General features: G+C 36.3%; 1 pseudogene; it reads right to left on the minus strand.

Moving 5' to 3' along the window:
• Positions 1–1,687: 1,687 nt before the first annotated feature.
• On the minus strand, positions 1,688–1,866 carry LOC145271766 (U2 spliceosomal RNA; annotated as a pseudogene).
• Positions 1,867–16,375: the final 14,509 nt, after the last annotated feature.

The following is a 16,375-nucleotide window of genomic DNA, read 5'->3' on the forward strand; positions in this document are numbered from 1 at the left end:
TTTCAGACTTTAAATTAATTCATTTTTTATGTTTTAATTATTCAAAAATAAATTGTCTCCGTTTACATGGTATTCGTTATGACACGTTAATACGTTTTACTTTGAATGAGAATTTCAAACTGAGATTTGATTCATTCTTTTGACTGTCATTATCATTTACATGAAATTGACTTTTGTTAATGAACGTTTTCTACCCAAATAACGAAAGACTGGTTCAATTATACTTTGATACGTAGAGCTTTCAGGAGTGATACACCTAGCAGACTGTACTCTAAAATAGATAGGACCAGGAAAATATTCATTAAAATTGTTATCAAGATCTTATTAAAAAAGGGAGGTTTTAAATTATGAAAATAAATATGCTTTTAAAATGTATACTTTATTTCAAATTACATTTTTGAGAAAAGTGTATAATTGAAAGACAGATTGTAAGTATTATCATAACTAGTTTCCATTTTTTTTTTTACACAGGCATCACCACATTATCAAGGCCAAGAGGCAACTCAAGGATAAGGGTTAAAGAGTGTACAGTAGAAATTGGACAATATAGTAATCGATAGTAATGAAAATTCGGTAAATTTGATAACTTATATGGAATAGCTCATCAAGAACTTATTTACGTTAGACTTGAAGACAACCATATTGCAGTCAGCCGGAAAGCAGGAAAACAGAAGACAATTTCACAGGCGTGCAGTTCTAAGAAAGAGGCTTTGTTCATGGAATCTACGTTTAGGTTTAGGCACAGATAAAGAATGAGGGGGAATTATTGATAGTGTTTTCAGCTAGACGAGTGTGTCTTGTGAAAGTTTAGCGAGGGGGGACCATAGACTGAAGTCAAACACTTTCCATGAAAATAACGATACATCAGAGACAAACTCGCAACATCTCTTCTGTGAGATAGAGGTTGCAGGGAAGAGAAAAGGACATCTCCTACACGGCTACGAAGTCTATTTTGAACTCTAATAAGGCAGGATAAGTCCTTTCTAGCAGCTCCTGCCCATATGTGGCAACAGTATTCCATCCTTGAACGTACCTATCTCTTATATAGATAGAGAATTGCATCCCTTAAGTTTGGTATATACTATGAGACCTACCTGTCTTTTGAGCAAAGAGAGTGTGCTTTATATCAACTACGGTAATGTTGTTTATAGGTTTAAATTCCAATGAGATGCTGATTATGTGGGGCGTACTTTCATGCATTTAGAGAGTTGTATAAAGCAAAACAATCCATTTAAAATTAAAATGGATTTGCAGTCCCCCTTCGCCTTCGACTCAAAACTTTGCTATCGGTCAGCATTTGCTATCGGTCAGTAAGTATAATAAAATAAAGTCGTTTAAGGTCATATGTTGAGCTGAGTTTAACAAGGCCAATAGCCATTAGTCATGTGCTCTCGTGAAATGAATGAATGTGTGAATGTAGGATTGACATGAAATTCTTAAAGATAAACTAAAATGACCGAAAAATGGGCTGAGATGACTTCAGTAAATAAAAATTTCAGGAAAAACTAATGGACGGTTATCCGTCAATCATCCAGACTACGGACCCATTGAAAACATTGGTCCCTCTTTGATAAATCGGGGGACAAAAATTTTACTCCATACCCCTTGCTTAAAAAAAATAAAATGTAAATGTGTTATAGACCGACCGATGGAGTGACTTGCATGCGACTAAAAATGCCTTAGCATGGAAGGGTTTCTCCTTCCATTGCAAAGGAAAAGTTACACATGTAAGTGCAGCATCTGTTAAGAACATATACTACACTTTAATCTTAGCCATGTGGCCAAGGTAAAGTTACAAACGTAAGTACAGCATCTATTAAGAACAGATACTACACTTTGATCTTAGCCATGTGGCCAAGGAAAAGTTAGAAACATAAGTACAGCACGTAGTAAGAACAGATACTACACTTTGATCTTCATATTTAATTTATTTCGTTTAAAGAAAAAATTACAATTAAAAAAATTCCAATATAAAATTAAAACATTTAAAAAAGTAAAATCTCCAAAAGACAAAACAAATTTAGGCACAAGACCCTATAAGATCGGGGGAGGGGAGTGTTGCAGGGTCTTTGTAACTAAAGTAAAAATGGAGTCTGTGGCGACTTTACTCTTGACTGGCAACATTTACCACAATACCTCATTCACTCTGTGGAATCTAAAGCTATCTAATGAAAACCCCACTGTGGAGAGGGCTTCCTTTTTTGACGGGTGGAGGGCTTTGTAGATAATCCGAAGAGGGTAGTCTTAATGGGTGATTGGAATGCCATCCTTGATCCCAGGATAGATAAGGTCGGGAGGACTAGCGGGTCGGCGTGGTGTGACAGCAGTCTGTCTGACCTAATGGCTTCGTGCGACCTGGTCAACAGATTTCGCCTGGATCACCCGGGGTGGGAGATGTGGACGTGGCATCCTAATACGCCTTCCTATCCAAGTACTTCCTTGGATCGGATGTTAGTTAGAAGAGGGCTTGATGGTCTACCCTACGAATTCTACTTGAGGCTGTCGGCCATGTTGGTCCCTATTCTGAAGGATATGTTCAACCATTGGTTTGTTCAGGGCTCCATCCGTGGGCAGGTGACCAAGGGAGTGATCACATTGCTGAGGAAAGGTCAACGGCATGGTGAGGAGGAAGATTTAAATGATTTCAGGCCCTTGACTCTGCTAAACACAGAGTTAAAGATTTTGGCCAAGGTTCTTGCGAATCGGATGCAGGCTCTCATCACTTACTTGATCGAAGCAGACCAGAGCTATGTGTGAAGGGGAGATCAATTCAGGACAATCTTCATCTGATACGCACGATCATAGAGGGGACAAAAGACGACGCCAAGGCCGTGCTGATCAGTTTGGATCAGTCCAAGGCTTTCGCTAGGGTGAACCATAGGTTCCTGGGATCTGTGCTGGAAGCCGCCGGATTTAATCCGGACTTCCGCAAGTGGATCTCTGTACTGTATGACAGGCCGACGGTAGCGGTGCAGATCAACGGTAAGCTGTCGGAGTCTTTTGCCGTATTCCGTTCGGTACGACAGGGATGTCCGCTGTCGCCTCTTGTACGTCCTGGCGTTGGAACCCCTCCTTCGCAAGTTAAGGGACGAGGCGACTACACCAATCCTGCGCGGGATAGCTTTCTTTGGAGGCACACGAGCCAGAGTTTCCGCATTGGCCGATGACGTCACCATGTTCGTGTCTTGCCCCACGGACATTCAATTGGTCACTGAGGTGCTCGCTCGATATGAAGAAGTTACGAGGGCCATCTTCAATCGCAGTAAGTCGGTGGGTCTGCGGTTGGGTGCCTGGACTGGAGTAAATTCGCTTCCAAGCATCTTCAGTTGGACCCACGGCCCAATCCGGATCCTTGATTTGTGGTTCGGACCGGGTCTCCAGCTGAAGAAAAACTGGTTGGAAGTAGAGGCCAAGGTCAAATCCTCTGTTAAGAGTTGGGTTCAAAGGAAATTGTCCTTGAAGGGTCGGGCGGAGGCGTGTGCTACATATGTCTTTCCGCTCATCCTTTACCGTCTGTCTGTACTCCCTCTCCCTGAAAACGACGATTCAGCTTACAGGAGCACCTCGACACACTCTTGTAGAACGTGGGTCTCCTGTATAGCGGCAATATCTACCTTTAGGGGCACCAGATCTCTAAGCACACGCGCGGCCTTGCTTTGACATCTGAGGCCCCTCACATTATAAGTAGCCAAGTTTAAAGTCTTGGTCACCTACTTAATTCAGTGTCACACACGGGCCTGAAATCATCGGGGGTATGGACGTGGCAGGCCTGTCCAAAGCTTCCGGTCAGTAAGTCTGCAGAGGGTACTTCATTCTTGGTCACACCTTCCACGTCCAGCCCTGTAGAAGGAGGGGTGAATATATACAGGAACTCTGCCCTCGCATTTAAAAACTAAATTGTTTAGCGAAGGATGCTCCATGTCCACCAGCTGCTGGCTTGGGATTGCATCCTTCGCGGCATCTATCCATGCCCAGAGGGCCTCAATCCTGGAATCCTTGTTGACTCTAATAAATTTGGTCAACAAGGGAGCGTCCTTGAACTTGGTTGGGTCGGTGACAGTATCGCCACCGACGTAAAGAAAGTTTTTTAGCTGTGTATAGCAGACCTTCTGCTGGCCTTTCAGTTCTGTTGTTGGCTGCAGAGGGCCCGTCTCACATATCCTTCCTTCTGGAAGGAAGGGAAGTCTCTTTGTCCGTTCCATGCAGATTGGTGGGGTGTGTTTTTCCTTGACTGGAGGGGGAGTGGGTGCAGGGGGAGTAGGGGAGGGGATATCAGCCTCTGATGTTGTCTCTTCTGTGTCTGTGGCTGTCTCCCACGTGATCTCTTCCTCTTGTTTGAGGAAGAGGGCGCTTGAGTGTCCATCGGGGTGATTTTGGGTTGGGTTTTGGTCGTTATTGGTTTGGGCAGATTTTTGTTGGGTCTGCCCTTCCTTGTGACCGTTGCCCAACCTGCTTCTGCTGCCGGGTTGGAATTGCCTGCGGCTGGGGCTGTGGCTTGTACCTCTGCTGGGGTTTTAGCGGGTAATTTGGTGGGGACTTTTCCCGGGGGGTTCGCTGGTTGCCTTTTAGGACAGTCCTTGGCCATGTGTCCCCTCAACTGGCAGTGCCAGCAGTGAGGTTTTCTCCTCTCCACGATCAGTGTCATGGTCTGCTCTCAAAACTTGAGCATGGCTGGAATGTTGTCAAAACTGTCCTTGCCCAGGACCATCCGAACTTTGTAGTCCCCCAAACATTGCGTCGACTGCGGGCTGGGGCGACTGCCTCCACCTCACCATACTGACTCAGTATGGCCCCGACTTGTTTTCCGGTCATGTAGCACGGGACATTCAGTACTGAGACAGTAGTGTTCCTCCTGCCGAGGTATACTGACTGGAGCCGAATGTTCCTGCTTCTGTGTTCAGTCCTGGCCAGTCTTTTGCATCCTCCTCTCTGGGGAGCAGAATGTCCCACATGGCAAAACTTCTCCTGCATATATAACTTGCCAAAATGTTCAAGTCAATGAGGATTTCCACCATGGTGTCTTTGTTGACACCCGTAAAACTCCTGGTCTTGAGGTCAGAGGTGATCAGGGAGAGAACTCTCTTCTCCAATTTTTCAATCTGTCCCGGAAGGGTTATGACGGTTGTTCCCTTCGTGACATCCTTGTAAGTGGAGTTGAAGAGTTCCCTATAATCATCGGGTGTCATCTGCTCCAGCTCCGGAGGGCCCCATGCCGTAGTCTCGTCCTGTTTGGTGTTTGATGGACCGGGGAGGGGATCGGCTGCCACTGCCTTTTCCTTCTGCTGCTGGCTCTGTTGTTGCTGCTGCTTGGCCCTTTTGTTTGGGGATAACTCTGGCCAGTCCTCCTGTGGTGTCGTAGACTGGTTTTGGCCCACCTTCTGGTCCATTTCCTTCCTTTTGCCCGGAGATTGAGTCATGGGATTTCGCCCATCGGTCTTTATTGTTGTTGCGTTGGTTTTCGGGGCTTTCGGTAGTGTCGGAGAAACGGAATTCGAAATATCAGATTAGAAAGACAACCGCGTGCGTATCTGTATTTTTTTAAATAAACAAAATATTTATTTAAAGTTTCAAATTTTCGGCTTATAAAGCCTTCATCAGGAATTTTCTTTTCAAACAATACAATATATATATATATATATTTTCTTACGTGCCATGGTGTCGTTCCACAGAGTTTGTTGGTCGAAGTAGAGAGTGTGTACTGTCAGTCCAGTGGGTAGCGCTGTCTAAGCGCGAATGGGTAGTTTAATAGTAATCCACTTTTTAGAAGCACGGGGAAACGGAATTCAAAATATGAGATTAGAAAGACAACAGCGTGCGTATCTGACAATACACACTCTCTACTTCGACCAACAAACTCTGCCAAACGACACCATGGCACGTGAGGAAAAAAAATATATTGTATTGTTTAAAAAGAAAATTCCTGATGAAGGCTTTATAAGCCGTAAATTTGAAACATTAAATAAATATTTTGTTTATTTAAAAAAATACTGATACGCACGCGGTTGTCTTTTTAATCTCATATTTTGAATTCCGGCGCTACCCACTGGACTGACAATACACACTCTCTACTTCGACCAACAAACTCTGTCAAACGACACGTTGCACTTGAACTTCTGCATGTCAGTACAGTTGGGGAAGCAGTGACCTGGAATGGAATTCCAGAGTCTAGCCGTTCTGGGGAAGAAACTACCGGAGTAGAAAGATCTTTTATATCTAGGGATTTCTACAGTGTGGGGGTGGGATTTTGCAGCTTGTCAGGTCTGTCGAGGGTGTTAAAGTGCTTGCAGTTCATCAGAGCATTCACCATTAAAATACTTGTAGAACAAGCAGAGAGATGCAACGTTTCGTCGATGGGACAGAGGCTGAAGCTTAGATGCCAGTTTAGGGCCTATCAGATTTGCGACTCTCTTTTGAACCCTGACTGAACTACTGATTGGAGGTCATCCTCTAGTGTTTCTGCCATTACTTTAGATATATGTTCCTGATGAAGGCTTTATAAGCCGAAAATTTGAAACTTTAAATAAATATTTTGTTTATTTAAAAAATACAGATACGCATGCGGTTGTCTTTCTAATCTCATATTTTGCATATATATATATATATATATATATATATATATATATATATATATATATATATATAATTGTAATTTTCATTTTTATATATATATATATATTAAATTGTAATTTTCATTTTATATATATATATATATATTCAATTGTAATTTTCATTTTATATATATATATATATTCAATTGTAATTTTCATTTTATATATATATATATATATATATATATTCAATTGTAATTTTCATTTTACATATATATATATATATATAAATTTAAAGGAGATTAGAATAATAGTCTAAAGAGCTAAGTGTATTTTAATGTAATAGTGAAATTACTAGTTTAATTAAAATACAGGAAATGCTCGTTGTAATTTAGATATATAATAAGCTCGATAGTTAAATGTCCTAGAGCTAATTCAATATTAAGTAATGTGATTTATAATTTAAAATTTTTAAAATTTAAAAATCAAAATTTAATTAAATTAAAAATCAGTTTCATAAGAAGGAACAACAACAAAGTCAATTATCTGTACGATCGTTTCGGAAATCCGTGCTTTTTATTTGTGGTATACATGAAGTCACGTAGAATAATTATACATAGTTTTTTTGGTAAGCACGGTCTCCTCATCAGCAAATTTAGGAGGATTTCTATTGAATTGAAAAGACACCAAAAATAAACCTAGCATTAAAAGTAAGGCAGATGAATCTGAAAAATTGAAGTAAAAGGTTTGGATATAAAATTTATAAGAGAATTAATAAGGAAATTGGTATAGGTTAGAGATAGAAATGAGTAGAAAAAATATATATATTTTTGAATTTACATAATAAATTTGATTTAAAAATATATAGATATATAATTACCTTTTGGTTTTTCTTTTTTTGAAATCAGGAACTGTATTTAAAGTAGTCATTTAGATGTTTGCTATAGCTTTTTATTTTATTGAATGATGAATTTTAAAAGGGCGACGCTCGTGCAGTAAATTGTTTCCGTTAGCTTATTTTGATTTAGAGACGCTACAGTTAATATCTATAGAGAGAGAGTTTTTTTTTTTTTTTTTTTTTTTGCAAGTTTTTAAGGGGAGATAATTGTCATGGCTTTATTTATTATTTGATTTACGAGTCTAAGGGCGGTAATTGGTTTAACTTAATTTATTAAAAAAAAAAAAAAAAAAATCTATTTTTACTAATGAGTAATTTTTAATGATTTAAGGTGGTTTATATTTATTAAATTTAAACCAACGTTTATGATTACACGATAGAAGCTCGTGTCTTGAATTTACTAGTTTGGTTGTGCTTTTTATATCTTCATATTTTAAAATTTTTAGGGTTTCTTTTGTACATAATGTACAAAATTTATCTCCTGGTTTATATGATTTGCAAGTCTCAATTATTTGCCATTTTAAGTTGAAAGAAATATTGCTATTTTTTAGTTGCCAAATATAGTTGGATAGAGTAGTTTGGTTTGATAGAGAGTTATTTTTAAAAGAATGTTTGTGCGTTGAAATTCTATGTTTTATTGGGCCAGATGTAGAACCAATATATATTACCTCTTGATTATTATGATTATTTTCCGTTAGGTCTATTGTTGGATTATAATGTGGTGGGTTGGTTAATAATTGATCGGTAGATTGATTTAAGTTGGTGTTATTATTTAATCTGGTAGTTGAGTTATGGCTGTTGATAGGTTCTTGTATATTTGGAGTTTTTGATACTGTGCAGCTATAGATAACATTTTTAATTTTACATGAGCCTTGTAGGGGACATTTATTTTTTCTTCTACAGTTACAGTCCGATGTATTTTGTATAGTTGCATTTTGTAGTTTATTAATTTTATTATTATTAGAGCTAATTATTTTCTGATGAAGGTTAGGCATAGTAGAGTAAGAGACTTTAATTGTGTTCTTATTGAAAATCTTATTATATCTATGGGGGGCTTTAAAGTTCTTATCTAATATTTTAAAAAATTCTCTAGCTATGTTTGTTTCTAGGTTTTTGGAATACGGGGGGTTGAACCATAGGATCTCCTTGTGTCTATTCTTACGTTTGCGGGTTTTAGTTTGTTGTTTATTTATATTATTATCTAATATTTGTAGTTTGGTTTTATCTTTTTTTGTCTCCTGGTTATTTTTCTTAACTCGTATACGGGAAGACATTGCCATATTATATGTTATTACGCTCTTAATAGGTTTATTTTTAATGCAGTTTATGTTTCTATCATTTTCATTTATGAATTTAATTTGTGAATTATATCCAGAGTTTTTAAGGGCTTCATTATAGTATTTTTCATTTTTGGTAAATATTGATTTAGTAGAAGACAGTCTAGAAATTCTTAGAGCGATATTGGGAACTATTGATTTTAATATTGATTTAGGGTGGTTTGATTGATTGTGGACATATAGAAGTGATTGGTTAGGTTTATGGTATGGTTCAAAGGTAGAATTTTCAAGATTTAAGGTTATGTCTAAGAAATTAACAATTTTTTTATAAGGGTCGATTTTTATACTCAGTCCATAATTTTTAAATAATTTATGTAGAGCTTTAATTGCATTTTCATAATTTTTATTAGTAGAATTCGTTATGAAAAGTGCATCATCTCTATATAGCCCTCCTTCAAGTGTCATCATTATTTCGTTCCTCGTGTAAAAATATCTGTTAATTAGTTAAATGTTCGAAATGTTTTACTAACAAGTTTAGATTAAAACTTGTCAATACTCCATGCTTTATTAAATTTCTCTTTTCTATTTAATTTCTTTAGTAAACCTATTCTTTGTATTTCATTAAAATATACAAAATACATGAAGCTTGTGTCATTTTTTAGGATGCCAACGGATTAAACACAACACAACGACCGATATGTGTGCGTCTTTATTCTCCTCTGTAAACGTAAGTCGTCCCAAGGGGCTTAACTCAATACGGTGAACACCCTGAATAGTGCCTCAGGCAAAATTCTCCCTCTTCTCAAAGACAATAAAAAAAATTGATAAGAATTAAACTAAAACATGATATATATTAAAAGAAAAGTGACCTACGTATTCATTCGTCTGACTACCCTCCTGCATAACAAGGATTATTCTGCCCTTTTCACTGTTTTTGTGAAATCATAAAATCTCACAGTATCTCTTACTATTCTTCCCGACCGTGTTGTCCGCACTCTTTTCAGGCTTGGTTTGTCTTGTGCTTATTATTATTGGGTGTTGTGTCGGGTTTCGTCTTTCTTTTATTTCACCTTCATATTGAAGTTAATCTGTGACCATTATTCCTGTATACCTCGCTCTGCACTTCATATGAATCAATCATCATCTCCGTCATCCGATTGCCTTTTACCACTTTCTGACCCTTTATTTGTGCTTTCATCCACTACTGCCCCATTCATTAAGAAATAGAAAATATGAAAATATAAAAGAATCAATATTACACCATTAAAAACACGATTTAAACATGAAATTATTTAAAGAGAAAATGAACTGCAAAAGAACAATGAATTAAGGTCATCTTAACACGGTGTAATCATTATTTCGTTCCTCGTGTAAAAATGTCCGTTCATTTTTGAAGCGTGCCAAATTGTTTTCCTATAAAGTTTACATTAACTTTGTTCATTATTAATACGAAAAAATTAATATATAAAAAACAAACAAATTTAAAACACGATTAAAAATGAAATTATTTAAATAGATAATTAACTGTTTAAAACAATTAATTTAGGTCACCGCTTTTAAACATAATTTTTTTATTGCATAATATCCTAAAAACGACTTATTAGAATAAAAGTTAAATGCGATATTCGTTTTCAGTATACCACAAAAAAAACTTTCAAGTTGGCGAAATTAGACTTAAGGGCATTCTAATCTCCTTTAAAATAAATAAGAAAGGCTTACTTAAAAAAGGGGATTCTGAAAAGAAAAAAAATGCAAAGAAGAGTTCTCAATGTTTTTTTTTTTTCCTTTTCTCTGTCCTTTTATCGACCTTACTTCAAAGCAAACGAAACCTTCAAAAGGTTCAAGAGTTGGGCTCTCTCTCGCCCGGAGATTAGAGTCCGAATTAAAATTAATTTTCTCTGAAAAGGTTGCAAACTTCTTCTTCTCCTTCTTCTTCTTTAATAAACTTCTAAAAGGGGATGAAGAATTAAATTAATGTTGACGAGTCTCTTTGTCAAGGCTTGGAAGAGAAAGAATTAAAATGCTGACAGGCAATGTTAACGTTTATCCTTTTCAATGAATGGTGTATTTCAGAACATCTCAATTTCAAACCGGTTCAATAAGGCCTCTCTACCCTTAATAAAGTGGTTGAATAAGTTTACGCCGTATGGTCACAGATACGACGGAGTCCCGGAATAAAATAGTCTTGCTCTCAAGAAATCCTATTTGGAACTGATTCGAAGGACGCGCAAAAAAGGGAATTGCTTGGACTGCTTCCCAAACAGCTAATCATTAACAAGCTTCTTCCAATTTTCGGAGATCAGCACACAGCAACTATTTCGCGAGCAAAAGGGAGGGAGGGGAGAGAGAGAGGGCGTGAGAGAAATGTCCGTGAGAACTTAAATGACAAAAAAGGAGGGAGAGAGAGAGAGCGAAAGAGTGTCACTCACACACACGCGCGCGCACAGTCGCTCAGAGAAAGGCCATTCCGTTCTCACGTCTTCTAGGCGAACGGGGGTAGAGGAGAAATGAGAAGGGTCGCATGAAAGTCAAGGCATCAACTACAACTACTGACCAAGAACGAGAGAGAAGGGATCACAAAAAAAGTAAAGAATGCTGACCTACCACCCACTTTGCACTGTTGAAGGCGACTTATTGATAAAAAATAAAAGTCCAACGCTCTCCCGACAAGAAAAATATGTTTCTATTAGAAATGTTTTTAAAATCTACATCAAGTCAAAATTTTAATTATTTTAACTGTGAAATGCCGAAATTTAATTAAAAAAAAATAACATGCTTACAATTTCGAAAAATTTAGTTTTCTATTTGTTTTTATGGAGGTGTTTATGATGTAAAATTATATAAAGAAAATGGGAATAGCTAAGCTTGATTAGGGAGTTTAAATTGCGAGGACTAACAGGCCTTTCTAAGCTATTTCACGAATCCACAACATGCCAGTCATATGTACTCTGAAAATATGAGTGGGGCCAACGTAGCTTTCCTTTTGGTTAAGGAAGCTACTTCATGATAGCGTTTCTTTCGGTTGTCGTTCAATTCCTGGGTTACTCATCAAGGTTTTGTGTATTTCCAATCTCTGGAATATAGTTGGAAATCGTTGTAATGTTACGTGTATTTCAGAAACAAGTTCTCGAACGTACGTGAATTGGCTTTGACTAAGGCACTTAATTTATCATTGTCAACATTTACGCATACTTCTACCTGTTGAACGTTTATCAAAATTACTAACAAACAATAACTATATCGATACGTCTGTACAGAAAGGAGATGTTCAAGTAATACCAGGTTGAATTGAACACACAGGTGCGATATCACATCTATTAAAAGACTCAAAATACAAAGGCAACATAGTCATGCAGTTTAATTTTACAAACGCGTTTGCTTCGATCCACTAAATTAGTCAAAGATGCACTTAAACGCTACCATTGTTATATTCTATATATTGTGGGCGAGAAAACGCGTATGGTTGCAAAAACAAGAATACGATAACTGAGTAAGTTGAACATATATTTATTTATCACAAATCAGATGAGTTATTGTTTGAATCATTTCCCAGCATCCGTAATAGTCACAATAAAGTCTTGTCCGGTTTTATGGGTCGTCTAGAGGCGAAAGCAGGGTTTAGACGTGGTTGTTTTGATGATGCGGGGTATAGGCGTGGCTTGTCTGATCGTAATGTTGTTGAGATGACGCGTGATATAATATGGAATAACCACAAAAGCACACAAATAAATACCGTTCACTTGTGAATAGATTATCTCGTAGCGGCTGCGATTTTCGGTCATGGTGCTGCACCTTTTCTTCTTTTTTTCCCTTTTTTCCGGAAGTCTCATCGCAGATGATCAAAAATATATTTTTCTCCGCACTCGAAATGACAACTTCCGTTTCTCGCATCAGGGCAAGATCTCATCTTGTAACACCATAAAATGCTACTAAAATTACCAACTCATTTCAGATTATTATAATAAATTTCAAATGAGAACTATACCAGAATCCCCAGTTTCAGCATTGCACTATCAGGAAGGGAGGAAATTAATGATTTTTGCTTGAGCAATAAACATTGATAAAAGCGGCAGAGACTGAATGCAGTGGATCCGTTACTGGACATCATAATAACACTACGTCGATTGTTGGTGTACGTTCGTTTCTACAAAGAATTGATGAGAATGAGCTTTAACGCTTCAAAATCAGAAAGTATAGAAAGTACAGAAAGGCGAGGTGCAAGGAATACCAGGTTGCATTGAACACAAGGGGCGTCGATACTACAGCTATTAAAAGACAAAGAAAAGGCAACATAGCTGCCATATGGTTAAATCTTAAAAACGCGTATGGTTCGATCGCACATAAATTAGTCAACGCGGAACTTACACGCAACCATATCCCTACTAAAACTACTGAACTCATTTCAGATTTTCATAATAAATTTAAAATAAGAACTATAGCAGAATCCTCAGTATTCGCATGACGCGATCTAGAACGGGGGATAATAACGGGGTGTATATATAATTTTACAATTTCTAGAGTTGAAAAATGGACTATATATAATTTTACAATTTCTAGAGTTGAACAAATCGACTATATATAATTTTACAGTTTCTAGAGTTGAACAAATGGACTATATATATTATTTTACAGTTTCGAGAGTTGAACAAATGGGGAGAAATATAACAGCAAGGTTACGCAGGTAGTTGAGTTTACAGAGATTAGCACCTTGTATAGCTCTTTATGGAAACTCCAATGCACTAAAATTAACATTTACAAGACTTTTCGGAGATTATAAAGTAACTAAATTGAGATCATCCATACAATATATCTTCTCGAATTAATTAACAATAGAAGAAGAAAGATGTAAAACAAAAGCTATCTTAAGCACGATAGCGAAAAGTCGCGCAGAGTTGGGGGGTTTCCCAGAAATTAGTTTAGACAAAGCAAGACGTCTGAAGTTGCAAAGAAGAGATAAGAATTGCAAGGATGGTAGGAATATGTCAACGCGGATAAAATGGAAGTCCATCATTCACAGAAATATTAATTTGGCTTCATAATTTAATGCAGTGTATCACCCCCCCCCCGAGCCCGGCTAATCCCAAGCAATGGAATAAAGCAGATTCGCCTTTATGCAAATTATGTGGGAAAACCAGGTTGTTAAACACATCCTTAGTTGTTGCCCATCAGTTTTAGCAGATGATCAGTACAGATAGAATCACCATGAAATACTAAGTACAGATAGAATCACCATGAAATACTAAGTACAGATAGAATCACCATGAAATACTAAGTACAGATAGAATCACCATGAAATACTAAGTATAGATAGAATCATCATGAAATACTAAGTATAGATAGAATCATCATGAAATACTAAGTACAGATAGAATCACCATGAAATACTAAGTACAGATAGAATCACCATGAAATACTAAGTACAGATAGAATCACCATGAAATACTAAGTACAGATAGAATCACCATGAAATACTAAGTACAGATAGAATCACCATGAAATACTAAGTACAGATAGAATCACCATGAAATATTAAGTACAGATAGAATCACCATGAAATACTAAGTACAGATAGAATCACCATGAAATACTAAGTACAGATAGAATCACCATGAAATATTAAGTACAGATAGAATCACCATGAAATATTAAGTACAGATAGAATCACCATGAAATACTAAGTACAGATAGAATCACCATGAAATAATAAGTACAGATAGAATCACCATGAAATACTAAGTACAGATAGAATCACCATGAAATACTAAGTACAGATAGAATCACCATGAAATACTAAGTACAGATAGAATCACCATGAAATACTAAGTACAGATAGAATCACCATGAAATACTAAGTACAGATAGAATCACCATGAAATACTAAGTACAGATAGAATCACCATGAAATACTAAGTACAGATAGAATCACCATGAAATACTAAGTACAGATAGAATCACCATGAAATACTAAGTACAGATAGAATCACCATGAAATACTAAGTACAGATAGAATCACCATGAAATACTAAGTACAGATAGAATCACCATGAAATACTAAGTACAGATAGAATCACCATGAAATACTAAGTACAGATAGAATCACCATGAAATACTAAGTACAGATAGAATCACCATGAAATACTAAGTACAGATAGAATCACCATGAAATACTAAGTACAGATAGAATCACCATGAAATACTAAGTACAGATAGAATCACCATGAAATACTAAGTACAGATAGAATCACATGAAATATTAAGTACAGATAGAATCACCATGAAATACTAAGTACAGATAGAATCACCATGAAATACTAAGTACAGATAGAATCACCATGAAATACTAAGTACAGATAGAATCATCATGAAATACTCAGTACAGATAGAATCACCATGAAATACTAAGTACAGATAGAATCACATGAAATAATAAGTACAGATAGAATCACCATGAAATACTAAGTACAGATAGAATCACCATGAAATACTAAGTACAGATAGAATCACCATGAAATACTAAGTACAGATAGAATCACATGAAATACTAAGTACAGATAGAATCATCATGAAATACTCAGTACAGATAGAATCACCATGAAATACTAAGTACAGATAGAATCACCATGAAATACTAAGTACAGATAGAATCACCATGAAATACTAAGTACAGATAGAATCACCATGAAATATTAAGTACAGATAGAATCACCATGAAATATTAAGTACAGATAGAATCACCATGAAATATTAAGTACAGATAGAATCACCATGAAATACTAAGTACAGATAGAATCACCATATAATACTAAGTACAGATAGAATCACCATGAAATACTAAGTACAGATAGAATCACCATGAAATACTAAGTACAGATAGAATCACCATGAAATACTAAGTACAGATAGAATCACCATGAAATACTAAGTACAGATAGAATCACCATGAAATACTAAGTACAGATAGAATCACCATGAAATATTAAGTACAGATAGAATCACCATGAAATATTAAGTACAGATAGAATCACCATGAAATATTAAGTACAGATAGAATCACCATGAAATACTAAGTACAGATAGAATCACCATGAAATACTAAGTACAGATAGAATCACCATGAAATACTAAGTACAGATAGAATCACCATGAAATACTAAGTACAGATAGAATCACCATGAAATACTAAGTACAGATAGAATCATCATGAAATACTAAGTACAGATAGAATCACCATGAAATATTAAGTACAGATAGAATCACCATGAAATATTAAGTACAGATAGAATCACCATGAAATACTAAGTACAGATAGAATCACCATGAAATACTAAGTACAGATAGAATCATCATGAAATATTAAGTACAGATAGAATCACCATGAAATACTAAGTACAGATAGAATCACCATGAAATACTAAGTACAGATAGAATCACCATGAAATACTAAGTACAGATAGAATCACCATGAAATACTAAGTACAGATAGAATCACCATGAAATACTAAGTACAGATAGAATCACCATGAAATACTAAGTACAGATAGAATCACCATGAAATACTAAGTACAGATAGAATCACCATGAAATACTAAGTACAGATAGAATCACCATGAAATACTAAGTACAGATAGAATCACCATGAAATACTAAGTACA

Source organism: Euprymna scolopes, chromosome 46 (genome assembly GCF_053919585.1).
Source record: "Euprymna scolopes isolate OS-2025 chromosome 46, ASM5391958v1, whole genome shotgun sequence".
NCBI lineage: Eukaryota > Metazoa > Mollusca > Cephalopoda > Sepiida > Sepiolidae > Euprymna > Euprymna scolopes.